General features: G+C 49.0%; 43 non-coding genes across 43 annotated transcripts; 15 read left to right on the top strand and 28 right to left on the bottom strand.

The window, feature by feature from the left end:
- Positions 1 to 654: 654 nt before the first annotated feature.
- trnay-gua lies at positions 655 to 741 on the top strand. Its single transcript is given in 2 exon segments — positions 655 to 691; positions 706 to 741. It is a non-coding gene; the product is annotated as a tRNA-Tyr (tRNA).
- A 94-nt stretch (positions 742 to 835) lies between these two features.
- Positions 836 to 907, bottom strand: trnae-cuc. The gene has a single exon. It is a non-coding gene; the product is annotated as a tRNA-Glu (tRNA).
- A 700-nt stretch (positions 908 to 1,607) lies between these two features.
- trnae-uuc lies at positions 1,608 to 1,679 on the bottom strand. The gene has a single exon. It is a non-coding gene; the product is annotated as a tRNA-Glu (tRNA).
- Positions 1,680 to 3,735: 2,056 nt separating this feature from the next.
- On the bottom strand, positions 3,736 to 3,807 carry trnae-uuc. Its single transcript has one exon. It is a non-coding gene; the product is annotated as a tRNA-Glu (tRNA).
- A 785-nt stretch (positions 3,808 to 4,592) lies between these two features.
- Positions 4,593 to 4,679, top strand: trnay-gua. Its single transcript is given in 2 exon segments — positions 4,593 to 4,629; positions 4,644 to 4,679. It is a non-coding gene; the product is annotated as a tRNA-Tyr (tRNA).
- A 94-nt stretch (positions 4,680 to 4,773) lies between these two features.
- Positions 4,774 to 4,845, bottom strand: trnae-cuc. The gene has a single exon. It is a non-coding gene; the product is annotated as a tRNA-Glu (tRNA).
- A 700-nt stretch (positions 4,846 to 5,545) lies between these two features.
- On the bottom strand, positions 5,546 to 5,617 carry trnae-uuc. The gene has a single exon. It is a non-coding gene; the product is annotated as a tRNA-Glu (tRNA).
- Positions 5,618 to 6,398: 781 nt separating this feature from the next.
- trnay-gua lies at positions 6,399 to 6,485 on the top strand. Its single transcript is given in 2 exon segments — positions 6,399 to 6,435; positions 6,450 to 6,485. It is a non-coding gene; the product is annotated as a tRNA-Tyr (tRNA).
- Positions 6,486 to 6,579: 94 nt separating this feature from the next.
- trnae-cuc lies at positions 6,580 to 6,651 on the bottom strand. The gene has a single exon. It is a non-coding gene; the product is annotated as a tRNA-Glu (tRNA).
- A 250-nt stretch (positions 6,652 to 6,901) lies between these two features.
- On the bottom strand, positions 6,902 to 6,973 carry trnae-uuc. The gene has a single exon. It is a non-coding gene; the product is annotated as a tRNA-Glu (tRNA).
- Positions 6,974 to 7,752: 779 nt separating this feature from the next.
- trnay-gua lies at positions 7,753 to 7,839 on the top strand. The gene is given in 2 exon segments: positions 7,753 to 7,789; positions 7,804 to 7,839. It is a non-coding gene; the product is annotated as a tRNA-Tyr (tRNA).
- A 94-nt stretch (positions 7,840 to 7,933) lies between these two features.
- trnae-cuc lies at positions 7,934 to 8,005 on the bottom strand. Its single transcript has one exon. It is a non-coding gene; the product is annotated as a tRNA-Glu (tRNA).
- A 250-nt stretch (positions 8,006 to 8,255) lies between these two features.
- On the bottom strand, positions 8,256 to 8,327 carry trnae-uuc. The gene has a single exon. It is a non-coding gene; the product is annotated as a tRNA-Glu (tRNA).
- A 781-nt stretch (positions 8,328 to 9,108) lies between these two features.
- On the top strand, positions 9,109 to 9,195 carry trnay-gua. The gene is given in 2 exon segments: positions 9,109 to 9,145; positions 9,160 to 9,195. It is a non-coding gene; the product is annotated as a tRNA-Tyr (tRNA).
- A 94-nt stretch (positions 9,196 to 9,289) lies between these two features.
- trnae-cuc lies at positions 9,290 to 9,361 on the bottom strand. Its single transcript has one exon. It is a non-coding gene; the product is annotated as a tRNA-Glu (tRNA).
- Positions 9,362 to 9,611: 250 nt separating this feature from the next.
- On the bottom strand, positions 9,612 to 9,683 carry trnae-uuc. The gene has a single exon. It is a non-coding gene; the product is annotated as a tRNA-Glu (tRNA).
- A 781-nt stretch (positions 9,684 to 10,464) lies between these two features.
- trnay-gua lies at positions 10,465 to 10,551 on the top strand. Its single transcript is given in 2 exon segments — positions 10,465 to 10,501; positions 10,516 to 10,551. It is a non-coding gene; the product is annotated as a tRNA-Tyr (tRNA).
- A 94-nt stretch (positions 10,552 to 10,645) lies between these two features.
- On the bottom strand, positions 10,646 to 10,717 carry trnae-cuc. The gene has a single exon. It is a non-coding gene; the product is annotated as a tRNA-Glu (tRNA).
- A 250-nt stretch (positions 10,718 to 10,967) lies between these two features.
- trnae-uuc lies at positions 10,968 to 11,039 on the bottom strand. Its single transcript has one exon. It is a non-coding gene; the product is annotated as a tRNA-Glu (tRNA).
- A 783-nt stretch (positions 11,040 to 11,822) lies between these two features.
- On the top strand, positions 11,823 to 11,909 carry trnay-gua. Its single transcript is given in 2 exon segments — positions 11,823 to 11,859; positions 11,874 to 11,909. It is a non-coding gene; the product is annotated as a tRNA-Tyr (tRNA).
- A 94-nt stretch (positions 11,910 to 12,003) lies between these two features.
- On the bottom strand, positions 12,004 to 12,075 carry trnae-cuc. Its single transcript has one exon. It is a non-coding gene; the product is annotated as a tRNA-Glu (tRNA).
- A 1,556-nt stretch (positions 12,076 to 13,631) lies between these two features.
- On the top strand, positions 13,632 to 13,718 carry trnay-gua. Its single transcript is given in 2 exon segments — positions 13,632 to 13,668; positions 13,683 to 13,718. It is a non-coding gene; the product is annotated as a tRNA-Tyr (tRNA).
- A 94-nt stretch (positions 13,719 to 13,812) lies between these two features.
- Positions 13,813 to 13,884, bottom strand: trnae-cuc. Its single transcript has one exon. It is a non-coding gene; the product is annotated as a tRNA-Glu (tRNA).
- Positions 13,885 to 14,134: 250 nt separating this feature from the next.
- On the bottom strand, positions 14,135 to 14,206 carry trnae-uuc. The gene has a single exon. It is a non-coding gene; the product is annotated as a tRNA-Glu (tRNA).
- A 781-nt stretch (positions 14,207 to 14,987) lies between these two features.
- Positions 14,988 to 15,074, top strand: trnay-gua. The gene is given in 2 exon segments: positions 14,988 to 15,024; positions 15,039 to 15,074. It is a non-coding gene; the product is annotated as a tRNA-Tyr (tRNA).
- Positions 15,075 to 15,168: 94 nt separating this feature from the next.
- trnae-cuc lies at positions 15,169 to 15,240 on the bottom strand. Its single transcript has one exon. It is a non-coding gene; the product is annotated as a tRNA-Glu (tRNA).
- Positions 15,241 to 15,490: 250 nt separating this feature from the next.
- Positions 15,491 to 15,562, bottom strand: trnae-uuc. Its single transcript has one exon. It is a non-coding gene; the product is annotated as a tRNA-Glu (tRNA).
- Positions 15,563 to 16,346: 784 nt separating this feature from the next.
- Positions 16,347 to 16,433, top strand: trnay-gua. Its single transcript is given in 2 exon segments — positions 16,347 to 16,383; positions 16,398 to 16,433. It is a non-coding gene; the product is annotated as a tRNA-Tyr (tRNA).
- Positions 16,434 to 16,527: 94 nt separating this feature from the next.
- On the bottom strand, positions 16,528 to 16,599 carry trnae-cuc. Its single transcript has one exon. It is a non-coding gene; the product is annotated as a tRNA-Glu (tRNA).
- A 250-nt stretch (positions 16,600 to 16,849) lies between these two features.
- On the bottom strand, positions 16,850 to 16,921 carry trnae-uuc. Its single transcript has one exon. It is a non-coding gene; the product is annotated as a tRNA-Glu (tRNA).
- A 516-nt stretch (positions 16,922 to 17,437) lies between these two features.
- On the top strand, positions 17,438 to 17,524 carry trnay-gua. Its single transcript is given in 2 exon segments — positions 17,438 to 17,474; positions 17,489 to 17,524. It is a non-coding gene; the product is annotated as a tRNA-Tyr (tRNA).
- Positions 17,525 to 17,618: 94 nt separating this feature from the next.
- trnae-cuc lies at positions 17,619 to 17,690 on the bottom strand. The gene has a single exon. It is a non-coding gene; the product is annotated as a tRNA-Glu (tRNA).
- A 250-nt stretch (positions 17,691 to 17,940) lies between these two features.
- trnae-uuc lies at positions 17,941 to 18,012 on the bottom strand. The gene has a single exon. It is a non-coding gene; the product is annotated as a tRNA-Glu (tRNA).
- Positions 18,013 to 18,531: 519 nt separating this feature from the next.
- trnay-gua lies at positions 18,532 to 18,618 on the top strand. The gene is given in 2 exon segments: positions 18,532 to 18,568; positions 18,583 to 18,618. It is a non-coding gene; the product is annotated as a tRNA-Tyr (tRNA).
- A 94-nt stretch (positions 18,619 to 18,712) lies between these two features.
- Positions 18,713 to 18,784, bottom strand: trnae-cuc. Its single transcript has one exon. It is a non-coding gene; the product is annotated as a tRNA-Glu (tRNA).
- Positions 18,785 to 19,034: 250 nt separating this feature from the next.
- Positions 19,035 to 19,106, bottom strand: trnae-uuc. The gene has a single exon. It is a non-coding gene; the product is annotated as a tRNA-Glu (tRNA).
- A 784-nt stretch (positions 19,107 to 19,890) lies between these two features.
- Positions 19,891 to 19,977, top strand: trnay-gua. Its single transcript is given in 2 exon segments — positions 19,891 to 19,927; positions 19,942 to 19,977. It is a non-coding gene; the product is annotated as a tRNA-Tyr (tRNA).
- A 94-nt stretch (positions 19,978 to 20,071) lies between these two features.
- Positions 20,072 to 20,143, bottom strand: trnae-uuc. The gene has a single exon. It is a non-coding gene; the product is annotated as a tRNA-Glu (tRNA).
- Positions 20,144 to 20,637: 494 nt separating this feature from the next.
- On the top strand, positions 20,638 to 20,724 carry trnay-gua. Its single transcript is given in 2 exon segments — positions 20,638 to 20,674; positions 20,689 to 20,724. It is a non-coding gene; the product is annotated as a tRNA-Tyr (tRNA).
- A 93-nt stretch (positions 20,725 to 20,817) lies between these two features.
- trnae-cuc lies at positions 20,818 to 20,889 on the bottom strand. The gene has a single exon. It is a non-coding gene; the product is annotated as a tRNA-Glu (tRNA).
- Positions 20,890 to 21,139: 250 nt separating this feature from the next.
- Positions 21,140 to 21,211, bottom strand: trnae-uuc. Its single transcript has one exon. It is a non-coding gene; the product is annotated as a tRNA-Glu (tRNA).
- A 783-nt stretch (positions 21,212 to 21,994) lies between these two features.
- Positions 21,995 to 22,081, top strand: trnay-gua. The gene is given in 2 exon segments: positions 21,995 to 22,031; positions 22,046 to 22,081. It is a non-coding gene; the product is annotated as a tRNA-Tyr (tRNA).
- A 94-nt stretch (positions 22,082 to 22,175) lies between these two features.
- trnae-uuc lies at positions 22,176 to 22,247 on the bottom strand. Its single transcript has one exon. It is a non-coding gene; the product is annotated as a tRNA-Glu (tRNA).
- Positions 22,248 to 22,770: the final 523 nt, after the last annotated feature.

Genomic DNA, 22,770 nt, shown 5'->3' with positions numbered 1-22,770 from the left:
GAGCAAGTAACTTTGATTGGCTCACATTTTGTCAGAACAACTGGACCCAGGGACTGCTTTGGTGAAGCCTGCTTTGTGGTACCTCCAGAGTCAACATAGGAGCTTGTGATGCTCTTGTCATGTGGTTGTCCATCAAAGGGGCTGATGGGGATGTGCCTCCGTCACTTCATCTAAGAAGTGACTTATAGGCATCATCTTTTATGTTTGGCAAAGAATGCTTCCAGTCTCTTTTCTGAACTCCTGTGGCAAGAACTACTGGCTCAACGCATTAGGCTTTATAGAGTCGTTTTGGTAGACCTAAGATCACGGGTTCATTCCAGGTCTCTGTGTGTGTGTGACGTGAAAGCGGCACATTGCAGTGATCGTACTGTCCCGAAGAGGAGAGGTGCCTTCGATAGCTCAGTTGGTAGAGCGGAGGACTGTAGGGGAAACGGCAGGGATCCTTAGGTCGCTGGCATCATCTTTTATGTTTGGCAAAGAATGCTTCCAGTCTCTTTTCTGAACTCCTGTGGCAAGAACTACTGGCTCAACGCATTAGGCTTTATAGAGTAGTTTTGGTAGACCTAAGATCACGGGTTCATTCCAGGTCTCTGTGTGTGTGTGACGTGAAAGCGGCACATTGCAGTGATCGTACTGTCCCGAAGAGGAGAGGTGCCTTCGATAGCTCAGTTGGTAGAGCGGAGGACTGTAGGGGAAACGGCAGGGATCCTTAGGTCGCTGGTTCAACTCCGGCTCGAAGGATCTGCATTTTTTTTCTGTTTTGTGAGACGATGATTCCACACTACTGCATAGCGGTTACGAGGGACGATCCCGGGTTATCACAAAAAGGCTACAGTTCCCTGACCGGGAATCGAACCCGGGCCGCGGAGGTGAGAGCGCCGAATCCTAACCACTAGACCACCAGGGACAGAGGGTGTGCAGTATGGTTGTAGAGCACAGGCGTTGCATATATGAGGTCCTGGGTACACGGCAAATTCTCCCTTGGGATTTTCTTACTTGAACAAATTAGGCTTTATATTTCCACTCTTCGCAAAGTCGATTGAAGTTTCATGAAGTGGAGAGGAACATGGTGTGGTGTGTGCGACGTGAAAGCGGCACATTGCAGTGATCGTACTGTCCCGAAGAGGAGAGGTGCCTTCGATAGCTCAGTTGGTAGAGCGGAGGACTGTAGGGGAAACGGCAGGGATCCTTAGGTCGCTGGCATAATCTTTTATGTTTGGCAAAAAATGCTTCCAGTCTCTTTTCTGAACTCCTGTGGCAAGAACTACTGGCTCAACGCATTAGGCTTTATAGAGTAGTTTTGGTAGACCTAAGATCACGGGTTCAATCCATGTCTCTGTGTTTGTGACGTGAAAGCGGCACATTGCAGTGATCGTACTGTCCCGAAGAGGAGAGGTGCCTTGGATAGCTGGGTACACGGCAAATTCTCCCTTGGGATTTTCTTACTTGAACAAATTAGGCTTTATATTTCCACTCTTCGCAAAGTCGATTGAAGTTTCATGAAGTGGAGAGGAACATGGTGTGGTGGCCAACGATAAATGTAAGATTGAGCACACTTTCTCTGAATTTGCCAAAGGCAGTCCTCGACTTTAACCAAAAGGCATGCTTTCCCTGACCGGGAATCGAACCCGGGCCGCGGCGGTGAAAGCGCCAAATCCTAACCACTAGACCACCAGGGAGAAGGGCACCACTTGCATCCCATCGCACAGCTCAGTTCTATCCATATATTTGATCATCTGCTTTTCCACAATGCCCTCAATCTCAGCTGGTTATGTCTCTATTCAACCCCTCGGCCTTCAGAATCACCTCAGAGCAAGTAACTTTGATTGGCTCACATTTTGTCAGAACAACTGGACCCAGGGACTGCTTTGGTGAAGCCTGCTTTGTGGTACCTCCAGAGTCAACATAGGAGCTTGTGATGCTCTTGTCATGTGGTTGTCCATCAAAGGGGCTGATGGGGATGTGCCTCCGTCACTTCATCTAAGAAGTGACTTATAGGCATCATCTTTTATGTTTGGCAAAGAATGCTTCCAGTCTCTTTTCTGAACTCCTGTGGCAAGAACTACTGGCTCAACGCATTAGGCTTTATAGAGTCGTTTTGGTAGACCTAAGATCACGGGTTCAATCCAGGTCTCTGTGTGTGTGTGACGTGAAAGCGGCACATTGCAGTGATCGTACTGTCCCGAAGAGGAGAGGTGCCTTCGATAGCTCAGTTGGTAGAGCGGAGGACTGTAGGGGAAACGGCAGGGATCCTTAGGTCGGTGGCATCATCTTTTATGTTTGGCAAAGAATGCTTCCAGTCTCTTTTCTGAACTCCTGTGGCAAGAACTACTGGCTCAACGCATTAGGCTTTATAGAGTAGTTTTGGTAGACCTAAGATCACGGGTTCAATCCATGTCTCTGTGTGTGTGACGTGAAAGCGGCACATTGCAGTGATCGTACTGTCCCGAAGAGGAGAGGTGCCTTGGATAGCTGGGTACACGGCAAATTCTCCCTTGGGATTTTCTTACTTGAACAAATTAGGCTTTATATTTCCACTCTTCGCAAAGTCGATTGAAGTTTCATGAAGTGGAGAGGAACATGGTGTGGTGGCCAACGATAAATGTAAGATTGAGCACACTTTCTCTGAATTTGCCAAAGGCAGTCCTCGACTTTAACCAAAAGGCATGCTTTCCCTGACCGGGAATCGAACCCGGGCCGCGGCGGTAAAAGCGCCAAATCCTAACCACTAGACCACCAGGGAGAAGGGCACCACTTGCATCCCATCGCACAGCTCAGTTCTATCCATATATTTGATCATCTGCTTTTCCACAATGCCCTCAATCTCAGCTGGTTATTTCTCTATTCAACCCCTCGGCCTTCAGAATCACCTCAGAGCAAGTAACTTTGATTGGCTCACATTTTGTCAGAACAACTGGAGCCAGGGACTGCTTTGGTGAAGCCTGCTTTGTGGTACCTCCAGAGTCAACATAGGAGCTTGTGATGCTCTTGTCATGTGGTTGTCCATCAAAGGGGCTGATGGGGATGTGCCTCCGTCACTTCATCTAAGAAGTGACTTATAGGCATCATCTTTTATGTTTGGCAAAGAATGCTTCCAGTCTCTTTTCTGAACTCCTGTGGCAAGAACTACTGGCTCAACGCATTAGGCTTTATAGAGTCGTTTTGGTAGACCTAAGATCACGGGTTCATTCCAGGTCTCTGTGTGTGTGTGACGTGAAAGCGGCACATTGCAGTGATCGTACTGTCCCGAAGAGGAGAGGTGCCTTCGATAGCTCAGTTGGTAGAGCGGAGGACTGTAGGGGAAACGGCAGGGATCCTTAGGTCGGTGGCATCATCTTTTATGTTTGGCAAAGAATGCTTCCAGTCTCTTTTCTGAACTCCTGTGGCAAGAACTACTGGCTCAACGCATTAGGCTTTATAGAGTAGTTTTGGTAGACCTAAGATCACGGGTTCAATCCATGTCTCTGTGTGTGTGACGTGAAAGCGGCACATTGCAGTGATCGTACTGTCCCGAAGAGGAGAGGTGCCTTGGATAGCTGGGTACACGGCAAATTCTCCCTTGGGATTTTCTTACTTGAACAAATTAGGCTTTATATTTCCACTCTTCGCAAAGTCGATTGAAGTTTCATGAAGTGGAGAGGAACATGGTGTGGTGGCCAACGATAAATGTAAGATTGAGCACACTTTCTCTGAATTTGCCAAAGGCAGTCCTCGACTTTAACCAAAAGGCATGCTTTCCCTGACCGGGAATCGAACCCGGGCCGCGGCGGTGAAAGCGCCAAATCCTAACCACTAGACCACCAGGGAGAAGGGCACCACTTGCATCCCATCGCACAGCTCAGTTCTATCCATATATTTGATCATCTGCTTTTCCACAATGCCCTCAATCTCAGCTGGTTATTTCTCTATTCAACCCCTCGGCCTTCAGAATCACCTCAGAGCAAGTAACTTTGATTGGCTCACATTTTGTCAGAACAACTGGACCCAGGGACTGCTTTGGTGAAGCCTGCTTTGTGGTACCTCCAGAGTCAACATAGGAGCTTGTGATGCTCTTGTCATGTGGTTGTCCATCAAAGGGGCTGATGGGGATGTGCCTCCGTCACTTCATCTAAGAAGTGACTTATAGGCATCATCTTTTATGTTTGGCAAAGAATGCTTCCAGTCTCTTTTCTGAACTCCTGTGGCAAGAACTACTGGCTCAACGCATTAGGCTTTATAGAGTCGTTTTGGTAGACCTAAGATCACGGGTTCATTCCAGGTCTCTGTGTGTGTGTGACGTGAAAGCGGCACATTGCAGTGATCGTACTGTCCCGAAGAGGAGAGGTGCCTTCGATAGCTCAGTTGGTAGAGCGGAGGACTGTAGGGGAAACGGCAGGGATCCTTAGGTCGGTGGCATCATCTTTTATGTTTGGCAAAGAATGCTTCCAGTCTCTTTTCTGAACTCCTGTGGCAAGAACTACTGGCTCAACGCATTAGGCTTTATAGAGTAGTTTTGGTAGACCTAAGATCACGGGTTCATTCCAGGTCTCTGTGTGTGTGTGACGTGAAAGCGGCACATTGCAGTGATCGTACTGTCCCGAAGAGGAGAGGTGCCTTCGATAGCTCAGTTGGTAGAGCGGAGGACTGTAGGGGAAACGGCAGGGATCCTTAGGTCGCTGGTTCAACTCCGGCTCGAAGGATCTGCATTTTTTTTCTGTTTTGTGATACGATGATTCCACACTACTGCATAGCGGTTACGAGGGACGATCCCGGGTTATCACAAAAAGGCTACAGTTCCCTGACCGGGAATCGAACCCGGGCCGCGGAGGTGAGAGCGCCGAATCCTAACCACTAGACCACCAGGGACAGAGGGTGTGCAGTATGGTTGTAGAGCACAGGTGTTGCATATATGAGGTCCTGGGTACACGGCAAATTCTCCCTTGGGATTTTCTTACTTGAACAAATTAGGCTTTATATTTCCACTCTTCGCAAAGTCGATTGAAGTTTCATGAAGTGGAGAGGAACATGGTGTGGTGTGTGTGACGTGAAAGCGGCACATTGCAGTGATCGTACTGTCCCGAAGAGGAGAGGTGCCTTCGATAGCTCAGTTGGTAGAGCGGAGGACTGTAGGGGAAACGGCAGGGATCCTTAGGTCGGTGGCATCATCTTTTATGTTTGGCAAAGAATGCTTCCAGTCTCTTTTCTGAACTCCTGTGGCAAGAACTACTGGCTCAACGCATTAGGCTTTATAGAGTAGTTTTGGTAGACCTAAGATCACGGGTTCAATCCATGTCTCTGTGTGTGTGACGTGAAAGCGGCACATTGCAGTGATCGTACTGTCCCGAAGAGGAGAGGTGCCTTGGATAGCTGGGTACACGGCAAATTCTCCCTTGGGATTTTCTTACTTGAACAAATTAGGCTTTATATTTCCACTCTTCGCAAAGTCGATTGAAGTTTCATGAAGTGGAGAGGAACATGGTGTGGTGGCCAACGATAAATGTAAGATTGAGCACACTTTCTCTGAATTTGCCAAAGGCAGTCCTCGACTTTAACCAAAAGGCATGCTTTCCCTGACCGGGAATCGAACCCGGGCCGCGGCGGTGAAAGCGCCAAATCCTAACCACTAGACCACCAGGGAGAAGGGCACCACGTGCATCCCGTCGCACAGCTCAGTTCTATCCATATATTTGATCATCTGCTTTTCCACAATGCCCTCAATCTCAGCTGGTTATTTCTCTATTCAACCCCTCGGCCTTCAGAATCACCTCAGAGCAAGTAACTTTGATTGGCTCACATTTTGTCAGAACAACTGGAGCCAGGGACTGCTTTGGTGAAGCCTGCTTTGTGGTACCTCCAGAGTCAACATAGGAGCTTGTGATGCTCTTGTCATGTGGTTGTCCATCAAAGGGGCTGATGGGGATGTGCCTCCGTCACTTCATCTAAGAAGTGACTTATAGGCATCATCTTTTATGTTTGGCAAAGAATGCTTCCAGTCTCTTTTCTGAACTCCTGTGGCAAGAACTACTGGCTCAACGCATTAGGCTTTATAGAGTAGTTTTGGTAGACCTAAGATCACGGGTTCATTCCAGGTCTCTGTGTGTGTGACGTGAAAGCGGCACATTGCAGTGATCGTACTGTCCCGAAGAGGAGAGGTGCCTTCGATAGCTCAGTTGGTAGAGCGGAGGACTGTAGGGGAAACGGCAGGGATCCTTAGGTCGCTGGCATCATCTTTTATGTTTGGCAAAGAATGCTTCCAGTCTCTTTTCTGAACTCCTGTGGCAAGAACTACTGGCTCAACGCATTAGGCTTTATAGAGTAGTTTTGGTAGACCTAAGATCACGGGTTCATTCCAGGTCTCTGTGTGTGTGACGTGAAAGCGGCACATTGCAGTGATCGTACTGTCCCGAAGAGGAGAGGTGCCTTCGATAGCTCAGTTGGTAGAGCGGAGGACTGTAGGGGAAACGGCAGGGATCCTTAGGTCGCTGGTTCAACTCCGGCTCGAAGGATCGTATTTTTTTTTCTGTTTTGTGAGACGATGATTCCACACTACTGCATATCGGTTACGAGGGACGATCCCGGGTTATCACAAAAAGGCTACAGTTCCCTGACCGGGAATCGAACCCGGGCCGCGGCGGTGAGAGCGCCGAATCCTAACCACTAGACCACCAGGGACAGAGGGTGTGCAGTATGGTTGTAGAGCACAGGCGTTGCATATATGAGGTCCTGGGTACACGGCAAATTCTCCCTTGGGATTTTCTTACTTGAACAAATTAGGCTTTATATTTCCACTCTTCGCAAAGTCGATTGAAGTTTCATGAACTGGAGAGGAACATGGTGTGGTGGCCAACGATAAATGTAAGATTGAGCACACTTTCTCTGAATTTGCCAAAGGCAGTCCTCGACTTTAACCAAAAGGCATGCTTTCCCTGACCGGGAATCGAACCCGGGCCGCGGCGGTGAAAGCGCCAAATCCTAACCACTAGACCACCAGGGAGAAGGGCACCACTTGCATCCCATCGCACAGCTCAGTTCTATCCATATAGTTGATCATCTGCTTTTCCACAATGCCCTCAATCTCAGCTGGTTATGTCTCTATTCAACCCCTCGGCCTTCAGAATCACCTCAGAGCAAGTAACTTTGATTGGCTCACATTTTGTCAGAACAACTGGAGCCAGGGACTGCTTTGGTGAAGCCTGCTTTGTGGTACCTCCAGAGTCAACATAGGAGCTTGTGATGCTCTTGTCATGTGGTTGTCCATCAAAGGGGCTGATGGGGATGTGCCTCCGTCACTTCATCTAAGAAGTGACTTATAGGCATCATCTTTTATGTTTGGCAAAGAATGCTTCCAGTCTCTTTTCTGAACTCCTGTGGCAAGAACTACTGGCTCAACGCATTAGGCTTTATAGAGTAGTTTTGGTAGACCTAAGATCACGGGTTCAATCCATGTCTCTGTGTGTGACGTGAAAGCGGCACATTGCAGTGATCGTACTGTCCCGAAGAGGAGAGGTGCCTTCGATAGCTCAGTTGGTAGAGCGGAGGACTGTAGGGGAAACGGCAGGGATCCTTAGGTCGCTGGCATCATCTTTTATGTTTGGCAAAGAATGCTTCCAGTCTCTTTTCTGAACTCCTGTGGCAAGAACTACTGGCTCAACGCATTAGGCTTTATAGAGTAGTTTTGGTAGACCTAAGATCACGGGTTCATTCCAGGTCTCTGTGTGTGTGACGTGAAAGCGGCACATTGCAGTGATCGTACTGTCCCGAAGAGGAGAGGTGCCTTCGATAGCTCAGTTGGTAGAGCGGAGGACTGTAGGGGAAACGGCAGGGATCCTTAGGTCGCTGGTTCAACTCCGGCTCGAAGGATCGGCATTTTTTTTCTGTTTTGTGAGACGATGATTCCACACTACTGCATAGCGGTTACGAGGGACGATCCCGGGTTATCACAAAAAGGCTACAGTTCCCTGACCGGGAATCGAACCCGGGCCGCGGCGGTGAGAGCGCCGAATCCTAACCACTAGACCACCAGGGACAGAGGGTGTGCAGTATGGTTGTAGAGCACAGGCGTTGCATATATGAGGTCCTGGGTACACGGCAAATTCTCCCTTGGGATTTTCTTACTTGAACAAATTAGGCTTTATATTTCCACTCTTCGCAAAGTCGATTGAAGTTTCATGAAGTGGAGAGGAACATGGTGTGGTGGCCAACGATAAATGTAAGATTGAGCACACTTTCTCTGAATTTGCCAAAGGCAGTCCTCGACTTTAACCAAAAGGCATGCTTTCCCTGACCGGGAATCGAACCCGGGCCGCGGCGGTGAAAGCGCCAAATCCTAACCACTAGACCACCAGGGAGAAGGGCACCACGTGCATCCCATCGCACAGCTCAGTTCTATCCATATATTTGATCATCTGCTTTTCCACAATGCCCTCAATCTCAGCTGGTTATTTCTCTATTCAACCCCTCGGCCTTCAGAATCACCTCAGAGCAAGTAACTTTGATTGGCTCACATTTTGTCAGAACAACTGGAGCCAGGGACTGCTTTGGTGAAGCCTGCTTTGTGGTACCTCCAGAGTCAACATAGGAGCTTGTGATGCTCTTGTCATGTGGTTGTCCATCAAAGGGGCTGATGGGGATGTGCCTCCGTCACTTCATCTAAGAAGTGACTTATAGGCATCATCTTTTATGTTTGGCAAAGAATGCTTCCAGTCTCTTTTCTGAACTCCTGTGGCAAGAACTACTGGCTCAACGCATTAGGCTTTATAGAGTAGTTTTGGTAAACCTAAGATCACGGGTTCAATCCATGTCTCTGTGTGTGTGACGTGAAAGCGGCACATTGCAGTGATCGTACTGTCCCGAAGAGGAGAGGTGCCTTCGATAGCTCAGTTGGTAGAGCGGAGGACTGTAGGGGAAACGGCAGGGATCCTTAGGTCGCTGGCATCATCTTTTATGTTTGGCAAAGAATGCTTCCAGTCTCTTTTCTGAACTCCTGTGGCAAGAACTACTGGCTCAACGCATTAGGCTTTATAGAGTAGTTTTGGTAGACCTAAGATCACGGGTTCATTCCATGTCTCTGTGTGTGTGACGTGAAAGCGGCACATTGCAGTGATCGTACTGTCCCGAAGAGGAGAGGTGCCTTCGATAGCTCAGTTGGTAGAGCGGAGGACTGTAGGGGAAACGGCAGGGATCCTTAGGTCGCTGGTTCAACTCCGGCTCGAAGGATCGGCATTTTTTTTCTGTTTTGTGAGACGATGATTCCACACTACTGCATAGCGGTTACGAGGGACGATCCCGGGTTATCACAAAAAGGCTACAGTTCCCTGACCGGGAATCGAACCCGGGCCGCGGCGGTGAGAGCGCCGAATCCTAACCACTAGACCACCAGGGACAGAGGGTGTGCAGTATGGTTGTAGAGCACAGGTGTTGCATATATGAGGTCCTGGGTACACGGCAAATTCTCCCTTGGGATTTTCTTACTTGAACAAATTAGGCTTTATATTTCCACTCTTCGCAAAGTCGATTGAAGTTTCATGAAGTGGAGAGGAACATGGTGTGGTGGCCAACGATAAATGTAAGATTGAGCACACTTTCTCTGAATTTGCCAAAGGCAGTCCTCGACTTTAACCAAAAGGCACGCTTTCCCTGACCGGGAATCGAACCCGGGCCGCGGCGGTGAAAGCGCCAAATCCTAACCACTAGACCACCAGGGAGAAGGGCACCACGTGCATCCCATCGCACAGCTCAGTTCTATCCATATATTTGATCATCTGCTTTTCCACAATGCCCTCAATCTCAGCTGGTTATTTCTCTATTCAACCCCTCGGCCTTCAGAATCACCTCAGAGCAAGTAACTTTGATTGGCTCACATTTTGTCAGAACAACTGGACCCAGGGACTGCTTTGGTGAAGCCTGCTTTGTGGTACCTCCAGAGTCAACATAGGAGCTTGTGATGCTCTTGTCATGTGGTTGTCCATCAAAGGGGCTGATGGGGATGTGCCTCCGTCACTTCATCTAAGTGACTTATAGGCATCATCTTTTATGTTTGGCAAAGAATGCTTCCAGTCTCTTTTCTGAACTCCTGAGGCAAGAACTACTGGCTCAACGCATTAGGCTTTATAGAGTAGTTTTGGTAAACCTAAGATCACGGGTTCAATCCATGTCTCTGTGTGTGTGTGACGTGAAAGCGGCACATTGCAGTGATCGTACTGTCCCGAAGGAGGAGAGGTGCCTTCGATAGCTCAGTTGGTAGAGCGGAGGACTGTAGGGGAAACGGCAGGGATCCTTAGGTCGCTGGCATCATCTTTTATGTTTGGCAAAGAATGCTTCCAGTCTCTTTTCTGAACTCCTGTGGCAAGAACTACTGGCTCAACGCATTAGGCTTTATAGAGTAGTTTTGGTAGACCTAAGATCACGGGTTCATTCCAGGTCTCTGTGTGTGTGACGTGAAAGCGGCACATTGCAGTGATCGTACTGTCCCGAAGAGGAGAGGTGCCTTCGATAGCTCAGTTGGTAGAGCGGAGGACTGTAGGGGAAACGGCAGGGATCCTTAGGTCGCTGGTTCAACTCCGGCTCGAAGGATCGGCATTTTTTTTCTGTTTTGTGAGACGATGATTCCACACTACTGCATAGCGGTTACGAGGGACGATCCCGGGTTATCACAAAAAGGCTACAGTTCCCTGACCGGGAATCGAACCCGGGCCGCGGCGGTGAGAGCGCCGAATCCTAACCACTAGACCACCAGGGACAGAGGGTGTGCAGTATGGTTGTAGAGCACAGGCGTTGCATATATGAGGTCCTGGGTACACGGCAAATTCTCCCTTGGGATTTTCTTACTTGAACAAATTAGGCTTTATATTTCCACTCTTCGCAAAGTCGATTGAAGTTTCATGAAGTGGAGAGGAACATGGTGTGGTGGCCAACGATAAATGTAAGATTGAGCACACTTTCTCTGATTTTGCCAAAGGCAGTCCTCGACTTTAACCAAAAGGCATGCTTTCCCTGACCGGGAATCGAACCCGGGCCGCGGCGGTGAAAGCGCCAAATCCTAACCACTAGACCACCAGGGAGAAGGGCACCACGTGCATCCCATCGCACAGCTCAGTTCTATCCATATATTTGATCATCTGCTTTTCCACAATGCCCTCAATCTCAGCTGGTTATTTCTCTATTCAACCCCTCGGCCTTCAGAATCACCTCAGAGCAAGTAACTTTGATTGGCTCACATTTTGTCAGAACAACTGGACCCAGGGACTGCTTTGGTGAAGCCTGCTTTGTGGTACCTCCAGAGTCAACATAGGAGCTTGTGATGCTCTTGTCATGTGGTTGTCCATCAAAGGGGCTGATGGGGATGTGCCTCCGTCACTTCATCTAAGAAGTGACTTATAGGCATCATCTTTTATGTTTGGCAAAGAATGCTTCCAGTCTCTTTTCTGAACTCCTGTGGCAAGAACTACTGGCTCAACGCATTAGGCTTTATAGAGTAGTTTTGGTAGACCTAAGATCACGGGTTCAATCCATGTCTCTGTGTGTGTGTGACGTGAAAGCGGCACATTGCAGTGATCGTACTGTCCCGAAGAGGAGAGGTGCCTTCGATAGCTCAGTTGGTAGAGCGGAGGACTGTAGGGGAAACGGCAGGGATCCTTAGGTCGCTGGCATCATCTTTTATGTTTGGCAAAGAATGCTTCCAGTCTCTTTTCTGAACTCCTGTGGCAAGAACTACTGGCTCAACGCATTAGGCTTTATAGAGTAGTTTTGGTAGACCTAAGATCACGGGTTCATTCCAGGTCTCTGTGTGTGTGACGTGAAAGCGGCACATTGCAGTGATCGTACTGTCCCGAAGAGGAGAGGTGCCTTCGATAGCTCAGTTGGTAGAGCGGAGGACTGTAGGGGAAACGGCAGGGATCCTTAGGTCGCTGGTTCAACTCCGGCTCGAAGGAGCTGCATTTTTTTTCTGTTTTGTGAGACGATGATTCCACACTACTGCATAGCGGTTACGAGGGACGATCCCGGGTTATCACAAAAAGGCTACAGTTCCCTGACCGGGAATCGAACCCGGGCCGCGGAGGTGAGAGCGCCGAATCCTAACCACTAGACCACCAGGGACAGAGGGTGTGCAGTATGGTTGTAGAGCACAGGTGTTGCATATATGAGGTCCTGGGTACACGGCAAATTCTCCCTTGGGATTTTCTTACTTGAACAAATTAGGCTTTATATTTCCACTCTTCGCAAAGTCGATTGAAGTTTCATGAAGTGGAGAGGAACATGGTGTGGTGTGTGTGACGTGAAAGCGGCACATTGCAGTGATCGTACTGTCCCGAAGAGGAGAGGTGCCTTCGATAGCTCAGTTGGTAGAGCGGAGGACTGTAGGGGAAACGGCAGGGATCCTTAGGTCGGTGGCATCATCTTTTATGTTTGGCAAAGAATGCTTCCAGTCTCTTTTCTGAACTCCTGTGGCAAGAACTACTGGCTCAACGCATTAGGCTTTATAGAGTAGTTTTGGTAGACCTAAGATCACGGGTTCAATCCATGTCTCTGTGTGTGTGACGTGAAAGCGGCACATTGCAGTGATCGTACTGTCCCGAAGAGGAGAGGTGCCTTGGATAGATGGGTACACGGCAAATTCTCCCTTGGGATTTTCTTACTTGAACAAATTAGGCTTTATATTTCCACTCTTCGCAAAGTCGATTGAAGTTTCATGAAGTGGAGAGGAACATGGTGTGGTGGCCAACGATAAATGTAAGATTGAGCACACTTTCTCTGAATTTGCCAAAGGCAGTCCTCGACTTTAACCAAAAGGCATGCTTTCCCTGACCGGGAATCGAACCCGGGCCGCGGCGGTAAAAGCGCCAAATCCTAACCACTAGACCACCAGGGAGAAGGGCACCACGTGCATCCCATCGCACAGCTCAGTTCTATCCATATATTTGATCATCTGCTTTTCCACAATGCCCTCAATCTCAGCTGGTTATTTCTCTATTCAACCCCTCGGCCTTCAGAATCACCTCAGAGCAAGTAACTTTGATTGGCTCACATTTTGTCAGAACAACTGGACCCAGGGACTGCTTTGGTGAAGCCTGCTTTGTGGTACCTCCAGAGTCAACATAGGAGCTTGTGATGCTCTTGTCATGTGGTTGTCCATCAAAGGGGCTGATGGGGATGTGCCTCCGTCACTTCATCTAAGAAGTGACTTATAGGCATCATCTTTTATGTTTGGCAAAGAATGCTTCCAGTCTCTTTTCTGAACTCCTGTGGCAAGAACTACTGGCTCAACGCATTAGGCTTTATAGAGTAGTTTTGGTAGACCTAAGATCACGGGTTCATTCCAGGTCTCTGTGTGTGTGTGACGTGAAAGCGGCACATTGCAGTGATCGTACTGTCCCGAAGAGGAGAGGTGCCTTCGATAGCTCAGTTGGTAGAGCGGAGGACTGTAGGGGAAACGGCAGGGATCCTTAGGTCGGCTGGCATCATCTTTTATGTTTGGCAAAGAATGCTTCCAGTCTCTTTTCTGAACTCCTGTGGCAAGAACTACTGGCTCAACGCATTAGGCTTTATAGAGTAGTTTTGGTAGACCTAAGATCACGGGTTCATTCCAGGTCTCTGTGTGTGTGACGTGAAAGCGGCACATTGCAGTGATCGTACTGTCCCGAAGAGGAGAGGTGCCTTCGATAGCTCAGTTGGTAGAGCGGAGGACTGTAGGGGAAACGGCAGGGATCCTTAGGTCGCTGGTTCAACTCCGGCTCGAAGGATCTGCATTTTTTTTCTGTTTTGTGAGACGATGATTCCACACTACTGCATAGCGGTTACGAGGGACGATCCCGGGTTATCACAAAAAGGCTACAGTTCCCTGACCGGGAATCGAACCCGGGCCGCGGCGGTGAGAGCGCCGAATCCTAACCACTAGACCACCAGGGACAGAGGGTGTGCAGTATGGTTGTAGAGCACAGGCGTTGCATATATGAGGTCCTGGGTACACGGCAAATTCTCCCTTGGGATTTTCTTACTTGAACAAATTAGGCTTTATATTTCCACTCTTCGCAAAGTCGATTGAAGTTTCATGAAGTGGAGAGGAACATGGTGTGGTGGCCAACGATAAATGTAAGATTGAGCACACTTTCTCTGAATTTGCCAAAGGCAGTCCTCGACTTTAACCAAAAGGCATGCTTTCCCTGACCGGGAATCGAACCCGGGCCGCGGCGGTGAAAGCGCCAAATCCTAACCACTAGACCACCAGGGAGAAGGGCACCACGTGCATCCCATCGCACAGCTCAGTTCTATCCATATATTTGATCATCTGCTTTTCCACAATGCCCTCAATCTCAGCTGGTTATTTCTCTATTCAACCCCTCGGCCTTCAGAATCACCTCAGAGCAAGTAACTTTGATTGGCTCACATTTTGTCAGAACAACTGGACCCAGGGACTGCTTTGGTGAAGCCTGCTTTGTGGTACCTCCAGAGTCAACATAGGAGCTTGTGATGCTCTTGTCATGTGGTTGTCCATCAAAGGGGCTGATGGGGATGTGCCTCCGTCACTTCATCTAAGAAGTGACTTATAGGCATCATCTTTTATGTTTGGCAAAGAATGCTTCCAGTCTCTTTTCTGAACTCCTGTGGCAAGAACTACTGGCTCAACGCATTAGGCTTTATAGAGTAGTTTTGGTAAACCTAAGATCACGGGTTCAATCCATGTCTCTGTGTGTGTGACGTGAAAGCGGCACATTGCAGTGATCGTACTGTCCCGAGGAGGAGAGGTGCCTTCGATAGCTCAGTTGGTAGAGCGGAGGACTGTAGGGGAAACGGCAGGGATCCTTAGGTCGCTGGCATCATCTTTTATGTTTGGCAAAGAATGCTTCCAGTCTCTTTTCTGAACTCCTGTGGCAAGAACTACTGGCTCAACGCATTAGGCTTTATAGAGTAGTTTTGGTAGACCTAAGATCACGGGTTCATTCCATGTCTCTGTGTGTGTGACGTGAAAGCGGCACATTGCAGTGATCGTACTGTCCCGAGGAGGAGAGGTGCCTTCGATAGCTCAGTTGGTAGAGCGGAGGACTGTAGGGGAAACGGCAGGGATCCTTAGGTCGCTGGTTCAACTCCGGCTCGAAGGATCGGCATTTTTTTTCTGTTTTGTGAGACGATGATTCCACACTACTGCATAGCGGTTACGAGGGACGATCCCGGGTTATCACAAAAAGGCTACAGTTCCCTGACCGGGAATCGAACCCGGGCCGCGGCGGTGAGAGCGCCGAATCCTAACCACTAGACCACCAGGGACAGAGGGTGTGCAGTATGGTTGTAGAGCACAGGCGTTGCATATATGAGGTCCTGGGTACACGGCAAATTCTCCCTTGGGATTTTCTTACTTGAACAAATTAGGCTTTATATTTCCACTCTTCGCAAAGTCGATTGAAGTTTCATGAAGTGGAGAGGAACATGGTGTGGTGGCCAACGATAAATGTAAGATTGAGCACACTTTCTCTGAATTTGCCAAAGGCAGTCCTCGACTTTAACCAAAAGGCATGCTTTCCCTGACCGGGAATCGAACCCGGGCCGCGGCGGTGAAAGCGCCAAATCCTAACCACTAGACCACCAGGGAGAAGGGCACCACGTGCATCCCATCGCACAGCTCAGTTCTATCCATATATTTGATCATCTGCTTTTCCACAATGCCCTCAATCTCAGCTGGTTATTTCTCTATTCAACCCCTCGGCCTTCAGAATCACCTCAGAGCAAGTAACTTTGATTGGCTCACATTTTGTCAGAACAACTGGACCCAGGGACTGCTTTGGTGAAGCCTGCTTTGTGGTACCTCCAGAGTCAACATAGGAGCTTGTGATGCTCTTGTCATGTGGTTGTCCATCAAAGGGGCTGATGGGGATGTGCCTCCGTCACTTCATCTAAGAAGTGACTTATAGGCATCATCTTTTATGTTTGGCAAAGAATGCTTCCAGTCTCTTTTCTGAACTCCTGTGGCAAGAACTACTGGCTCAACGCATTAGGCTTTATAGAGTAGTTTTGGTAGACCTAAGATCACGGGTTCATTCCAGGTCTCTGTGTGTGTGTGACGTGAAAGCGGCACATTGCAGTGATCGTACTGTCCCGAAGAGGAGAGGTGCCTTCGATAGCTCAGTTGGTAGAGCGGAGGACTGTAGGGGAAACGGCAGGGATCCTTAGGTCGGCTGGCATCATCTTTTATGTTTGGCAAAGAATGCTTCCAGTCTCTTTTCTGAACTCCTGTGGCAAGAACTACTGGCTCAACGCATTAGGCTTTATAGAGTAGTTTTGGTAGACCTAAGATCACGGGTTCAATCCATGTCTCTGTGTGTGTGACGTGAAAGCGGCACATTGCAGTGATCGTACTGTCCCGAAGAGGAGAGGTGCCTTCGATAGCTCAGTTGGTAGAGCGGAGGACTGTAGGGGAAACGGCAGGGATCCTTAGGTCGCTGGTTCAACTCCGGCTCGAAGGATCGGCATTTTTTTTCTGTTTTGTGAGACGATGATTCCACACTACTGCATAGCGGTTACGAGGGACGATCCCGGGTTATCACAAAAAGGCTACAGTTCCCTGACCGGGAATCGAACCCGGGCCGCGGCGGTGAGAGCGCCGAATCCTAACCACTAGACCACCAGGGACAGAGGGTGTGCAGTATGGTTGTAGAGCACAGGCGTTGCATATATGAGGTCCTGGGTACACGGCAAATTCTCCCTTGGGATTTTCTTACTTGAACAAATTAGGCTTTATATTTCCACTCTTCGCAAAGTCGATTGAAGTTTCATGAAGTGGAGAGGAACATGGTGTGGTGGCCAACGATAAATGTAAGATTGAGCACACTTTCTCTGAATTTGCCAAAGGCAGTCCTCGACTTTAACCAAAAGGCACGCTTTCCCTGACCGGGAATCGAACCCGGGCCGCGGCGGTGAAAGCGCCAAATCCTAACCACTAGACCACCAGGGAGAAGGGCACCACGTGCATCCCATCGCACAGCTCAGTTCTATCCATATATTTGATCATCTGCTTTTCCACAATGCCCTCAATCTCAGCTGGTTATTTCTCTATTCAACCCCTCGGCCTTCAGAATCACCTCAGAGCAAGTAACTTTGATTGGCTCACATTTTGTCAGAACAACTGGACTAGGGACTGCTTTGGTGAAGCCTGCTTTGTGGTACCTCCAGAGTCAACATAGGAGCTTGTGATGCTCTTGTCATGTGGTTGTCCATCAAAGGGGCTGATGGGGATGTGCCTCCGTCACTTCATCTAAGAAGTGACTTATAGGCATCATCTTTTATGTTTGGCAAAGAATGCTTCCAGTCTCTTTTCTGAACTCCTGTGGCAAGAACTACTGGCTCAACGCATTAGGCTTTATAGAGTAGTTTTGGTAGACCTAAGATCACGGGTTCATTCCAGGTCTCTGTGTGTGTGACGTGAAAGCGGCACATTGCAGTGATCGTACTGTCCCGAAGAGGAGAGGTGCCTTCGATAGCTCAGTTGGTAGAGCGGAGGACTGTAGGGGAAACGGCAGGGATCCTTAGGTCGCTGGTTCAACTCCGGCTCGAAGGATCGGCATTTTTTTTCTGTTTTGTGAGACGATGATTCCACACTACTGCATAGCGGTTACGAGGGACGATCCCGGGTTATCACAAAAAGGCTACAGTTCCCTGACCGGGAATCGAACCCGGGCCGCGGCGGTGAGAGCGCCGAATCCTAACCACTAGACCACCAGGGACAGAGGGTGTGCAGTATGGTTGTAGAGCACAGGCGTTGCATATATGAGGTCCTGGGTACACGGCAAATTCTCCCTTGGGATTTTCTTACTTGAACAAATTAGGCTTTATATTTCCACTCTTCGCAAAGTCGATTGAAGTTTCATGAAGTGGAGAGGAACATGGTGTGGTGGCCAACGATAAATGTAAGATTGAGCACACTTTCTCTGAATTTGCCAAAGGCAGTCCTCGACTTTAACCAAAAGGCATGCTTTCCCTGACCGGGAATCGAACCCGGGCCGCGGCGGTGAAAGCGCCAAATCCTAACCACTAGACCACCAGGGAGAAGGGCACCACGTGCATCCCATCGCACAGCTCAGTTCTATCCATATATTTGATCATCTGCTTTTCCACAATGCCCTCAATCTCAGCTGGTTATTTCTCTATTCAACCCCTCGGCCTTCAGAATCACCTCAGAGCAAGTAACTTTGATTGGCTCACATTTTGTCAGAACAACTGGACCCAGGGACTGCTTTGGTGAAGCCTGCTTTGTGGTACCTCCAGAGTCAACATAGGAGCTTGTGATGCTCTTGTCATGTGGTTGTCCATCAAAGGGGCTGATGGGGATGTGCCTCCGTCACTTCATCTAAGAAGTGACTTATAGGCATCATCTTTTATGTTTGGCAAAGAATGCTTCCAGTCTCTTTTCTGAACTCCTGTGGCAAGAACTACTGGCTCAACGCATTAGGCTTTATAGAGTAGTTTTGGTAGACCTAAGATCACGGGTTCATTCCAGGTCTCTGTGTGTGTGTGACGTGAAAGCGGCACATTGCAGTGATCGTACTGTCCCGAGGAGGAGAGGTGCCTTCGATAGCTCAGTTGGTAGAGCGGAGGACTGTAGGGGAAACGGCAGGGATCCTTAGGTCGCTGGTTCAACTCCGGCTCGAAGGATCGGCATTTTTTTTCTGTTTTGTGAGACGATGATTCCACACTACTGCATAGCGGTTACGAGGGACGATCCCGGGTTATCACAAAAAGGCTACAGTTCCCTGACCGGGAATCGAACCCGGGCCGCGGCGGTGAGAGCGCCGAATCCTAACCACTAGACCACCAGGGACAGAGGGTGTGCAGTATGGTTGTAGAGCACAGGCGTTGCATATATGAGGTCCTGGGTACACGGCAAATTCTCCCTTGGGATTTTCTTACTTGAACAAATTAGGCTTTATATTTCCACTCTTCGCAAAGTCGATTGAAGTTTCATGAAGTGGAGAGGAACATGGTGTGGTGGCCAACGATAAATGTAAGATTGAGCACACTTTCTCTGAATTTGCCAAAGGCAGTCCTCGACTTTAACCAAAAGGCATGCTTTCCCTGACCGGGAATCGAACCCGGGCCGCGGCGGTGAAAGCGCCAAATCCTAACCACTAGACCACCAGGGAGAAGGGCACCACTTGCATCCCATCGCACAGCTCAGTTCTATCCATATATTTGATCATCTGCTTTTCCACAATGCCCTCAATCTCAGCTGGTTATTTCTCTATTCAACCCCTCGGCCTTCAGAATCACCTCAGAGCAAGTAACTTTGATTGGCTCACATTTTGTCAGAACAACTGGACCCAGGGACTGCTTTGGTGAAGCCTGCTTTGTGGTACCTCCAGAGTCAACATAGGAGCTTGTGATGCTCTTGTCATGTGGTTGTCCATCAAAGGGGCTGATGGGGATGTGCCTCCGTCACTTCATCTAAGAAGTGACTTATAGGCATCATCTTTTATGTTTGGCAAAGAATGCTTCCAGTCTCTTTTCTGAACTCCTGTGGCAAGAACTACTGGCTCAACGCATTAGGCTTTATAGAGTAGTTTTGGTAAACCTAAGATCACGGGTTCAATCCATGTCTCTGTGTGTGTGTGACGTGAAAGCGGCACATTGCAGTGATCGTACTGTCCCGAAGAGGAGAGGTGCCTTCGATAGCTCAGTTGGTAGAGCGGAGGACTGTAGGGGAAACGGCAGGGATCCTTAGGTCGCTGGCATCATCTTTTATGTTTGGCAAAGAATGCTTCCAGTCTCTTTTCTGAACTCCTGTGGCAAGAACTACTGGCTCAACGCATTAGGCTTTATAGAGTAGTTTTGGTAGACCTAAGATCACGGGTTCGATTCCAGGTCTCTGTGTGTGTGACGTGAAAGCGGCACATTGCAGTGATCGTACTGTCCCGAAGAGGAGAGGTGCCTTCGATAGCTCAGTTGGTAGAGCGGAGGACTGTAGGGGAAACGGCAGGGATCCTTAGGTCGCTGGTCCAACTCCGGCTCGAAGGATCAGCATTTTTTTTCTGTTTTGTGAGACGATGATTCCACACTACTGCATAGCGGTTACGAGGGACGATCCCGGGTTATCACAAAAAGGCTACAGTTCCCTGACCGGGAATCGAACCCGGGCCGCGGCGGTGAAAGCGCCAAATCCTAACCACTAGACCACCAGGGAGAAGGGCACCACTTGCATCCCATCGCACAGCTCAGTTCTATCCATATATTTGATCATCTGCTTTTCCACAATGCCCTCAATCTCAGCTGGTTATTTCTCTATTCAACCCCTCGGCCTTCAGAATCACCTCAGAGCAAGTAACTTTGATTGGCTCACATTTTGTCAGAACAACTGGAGCCAGGGACTGCTTTGGTGAAGCCTGCTTTGTGGTACCTCCAGAGTCAACATAGGAGCTTGTGATGCTCTTGTCATGTGGTTGTCCATCAAAGGGGCTGATGGGGATGTGCCTCCGTCACTTCATCTTTTATGTTTGGCAAAGAATGCTTCCAGTCTCTTTTCTGAACTCCTGTGGCAAGAACTACTGGCTCAACGCATTAGGCTTTATAGAGTAGTTTTGGTAGACCTAAGATCACGGGTTCATTCCATGTCTCTGTGTGTGTGTGACGTGAAAGCGGCACATTGCAGTGATCGTACTGTCCCGAAGAGGAGAGGTGCCTTCGATAGCTCAGTTGGTAGAGCGGAGGACTGTAGGGGCAACGGCAGGGATCCTTAGGTCGCTGGTTCAACTTCGGCTCGAAGATCGGCATTTTTTTTCTGTTTTGTGAGACGATGATTCCACACTACTGCATTGCGGTTACGAGGGACGATCCCGGGTTATCACAAAAAGGCTACAGTTCCCTGACCGGGAATCGAACCCGGGCCGCGGAGGTGAGAGCGCCGAATCCTAACCACTAGACCACCAGGGACAGAGGGTGTGCAGTATGGTTGTAGAGCACAGGCGTTGCATATATGAGGTCCTGGGTACACGGCAAATTCTCCCTTGGGATTTTCTTACTTGAACAAATTAGGCTTTATATTTCCACTCTTCGCAAAGTCGATTGAAGTTTCATGAAGTGGAGAGGAACATGGTGTGGTGGCCAACGATAAATGTAAGATTGAGCACACTTTCTCTGAATTTGCCAAAGGCAGTCCTCGACTTTAACCAAAAGGCATGCTTTCCCTGACCGGGAATCGAACCCGGGCCGCGGCGGTGAAAGCGCCAAATCCTAACCACTAGACCACCAGGGAGAAGGGCACCACGTGCATCCCATCGCACAGCTCAGTTCTATCCATATATTTGATCATCTGCTTTTCCACAATGCCCTCAATCTCAGCTGGTTATTTCTCTATTCAACCCCTCGGCCTTCAGAATCACCTCAGAGCAAGTAACTTTGATTGGCTCACATTTTGTCAGAACAACTGGACCCAGGGACTGCTTTGGTGAAGCCTGCTTTGTGGTACCTCCAGAGTCAACATAGGAGCTTGTGATGCTCTTGTCATGTGGTTGTCCATCAAAGGGGCTGATGGGGATGTGCCTCCGTCACTTCATCTAAGAAGTGACTTATAGGCATCATCTTTTATGTTTGGCAAAGAATGCTTCCAGTCTCTTTTCTGAACTCCTGTGGCAAGAACTACTGGCTCAACGCATTAGGCTTTATAGAGTAGTTTTGGTAAACCTAAGATCACGGGTTCAATCCATGTCTCTGTGTGTGTGTGACGTGAAAGCGGCACATTGCAGTGATCGTACTGTCCCGAGGAGGAGAGGTGCCTTCGATAGCTCAGTTGGTAGAGCGGAGGACTGTAGGGGAAACGGCAGGGATCCTTAGGTCGCTGGCATCATCTTTTATGTTTGGCAAAGAATGCTTCCAGTCTCTTTTCTGAACTCCTGTGGCAAGAACTACTGGCTCAACGCATTAGGCTTCATAGAGTAGTTTTGGTAGACCTAAGATCACGGGTTCAATCCATGTCTCTGTGTGTGTGACGTGAAAGCGGCACATTGCAGTGATCGTACTGTCCCGAAGAGGAGAGGTGCCTTCGATAGCTCAGTTGGTAGAGCGGAGGACTGTAGGGGAAACGGCAGGGATCCTTAGGTCGCTGGTTCAACTCCGGCTCGAAGGATCAGCATTTTTTTTCTGTTTTGTGAGACGATGATTCCACACTACTGCATAGCGGTTACGAGGGACGATCCCGGGTTATCACAAAAAGGCTACAGTTCCCTGACCGGGAATCGAACCCGGGCCGCGGCGGTGAAAGCGCCAGATCCCAACCACTAGACCACCAGGGAGAAGGGCACCACTTGCATCCCATCGCACAGCTCAGTTCTATCCATATATTTGATCATCTGCTTTTCCACAATGCCCTCAATCTCAGCTGGTTATGTCTCTATTCAACCCCTCGGCCTTCAGAATCACCTCAGAGCAAGTAACTTTGATTGGCTCACATTTTGTCAGAACAACTGGACCCAGGGACTGCTTTGGTGAAGCCTGCTTTGTGGTACCTCCAGAGTCAACATAGGAGCTTGTGATGCTCTTGTCATGTGGTTGTCCATCAAAGGGGCTGATGGGGATGTGCCTCCGTCACTTCATCTAAGAAGTGACTTATAGGCATCATCTTTTATGTTTGGCAAAGAATGCTTCCAGTCTCTTTTCTGAACTCCTGTGGCAAGAACTACTGGCTCAACGCATTAGGCTTTATAGAGTAGTTTTGGTAAACCTAAGATCACGGGTTCAATCCATGTCTCTGTGTGTGTGTGACGTGAAAGCGGCACATTGCAGTGATCGTACTGTCCCGAGGAGGAGAGGTGCCTT

This window comes from Esox lucius, chromosome 1, assembly GCF_011004845.1.
Source record: "Esox lucius isolate fEsoLuc1 chromosome 1, fEsoLuc1.pri, whole genome shotgun sequence".
NCBI classification, from domain to species: domain Eukaryota; kingdom Metazoa; phylum Chordata; class Actinopteri; order Esociformes; family Esocidae; genus Esox; species Esox lucius.
This window is presented reverse-complemented; position numbering and strand designations above follow the sequence as displayed.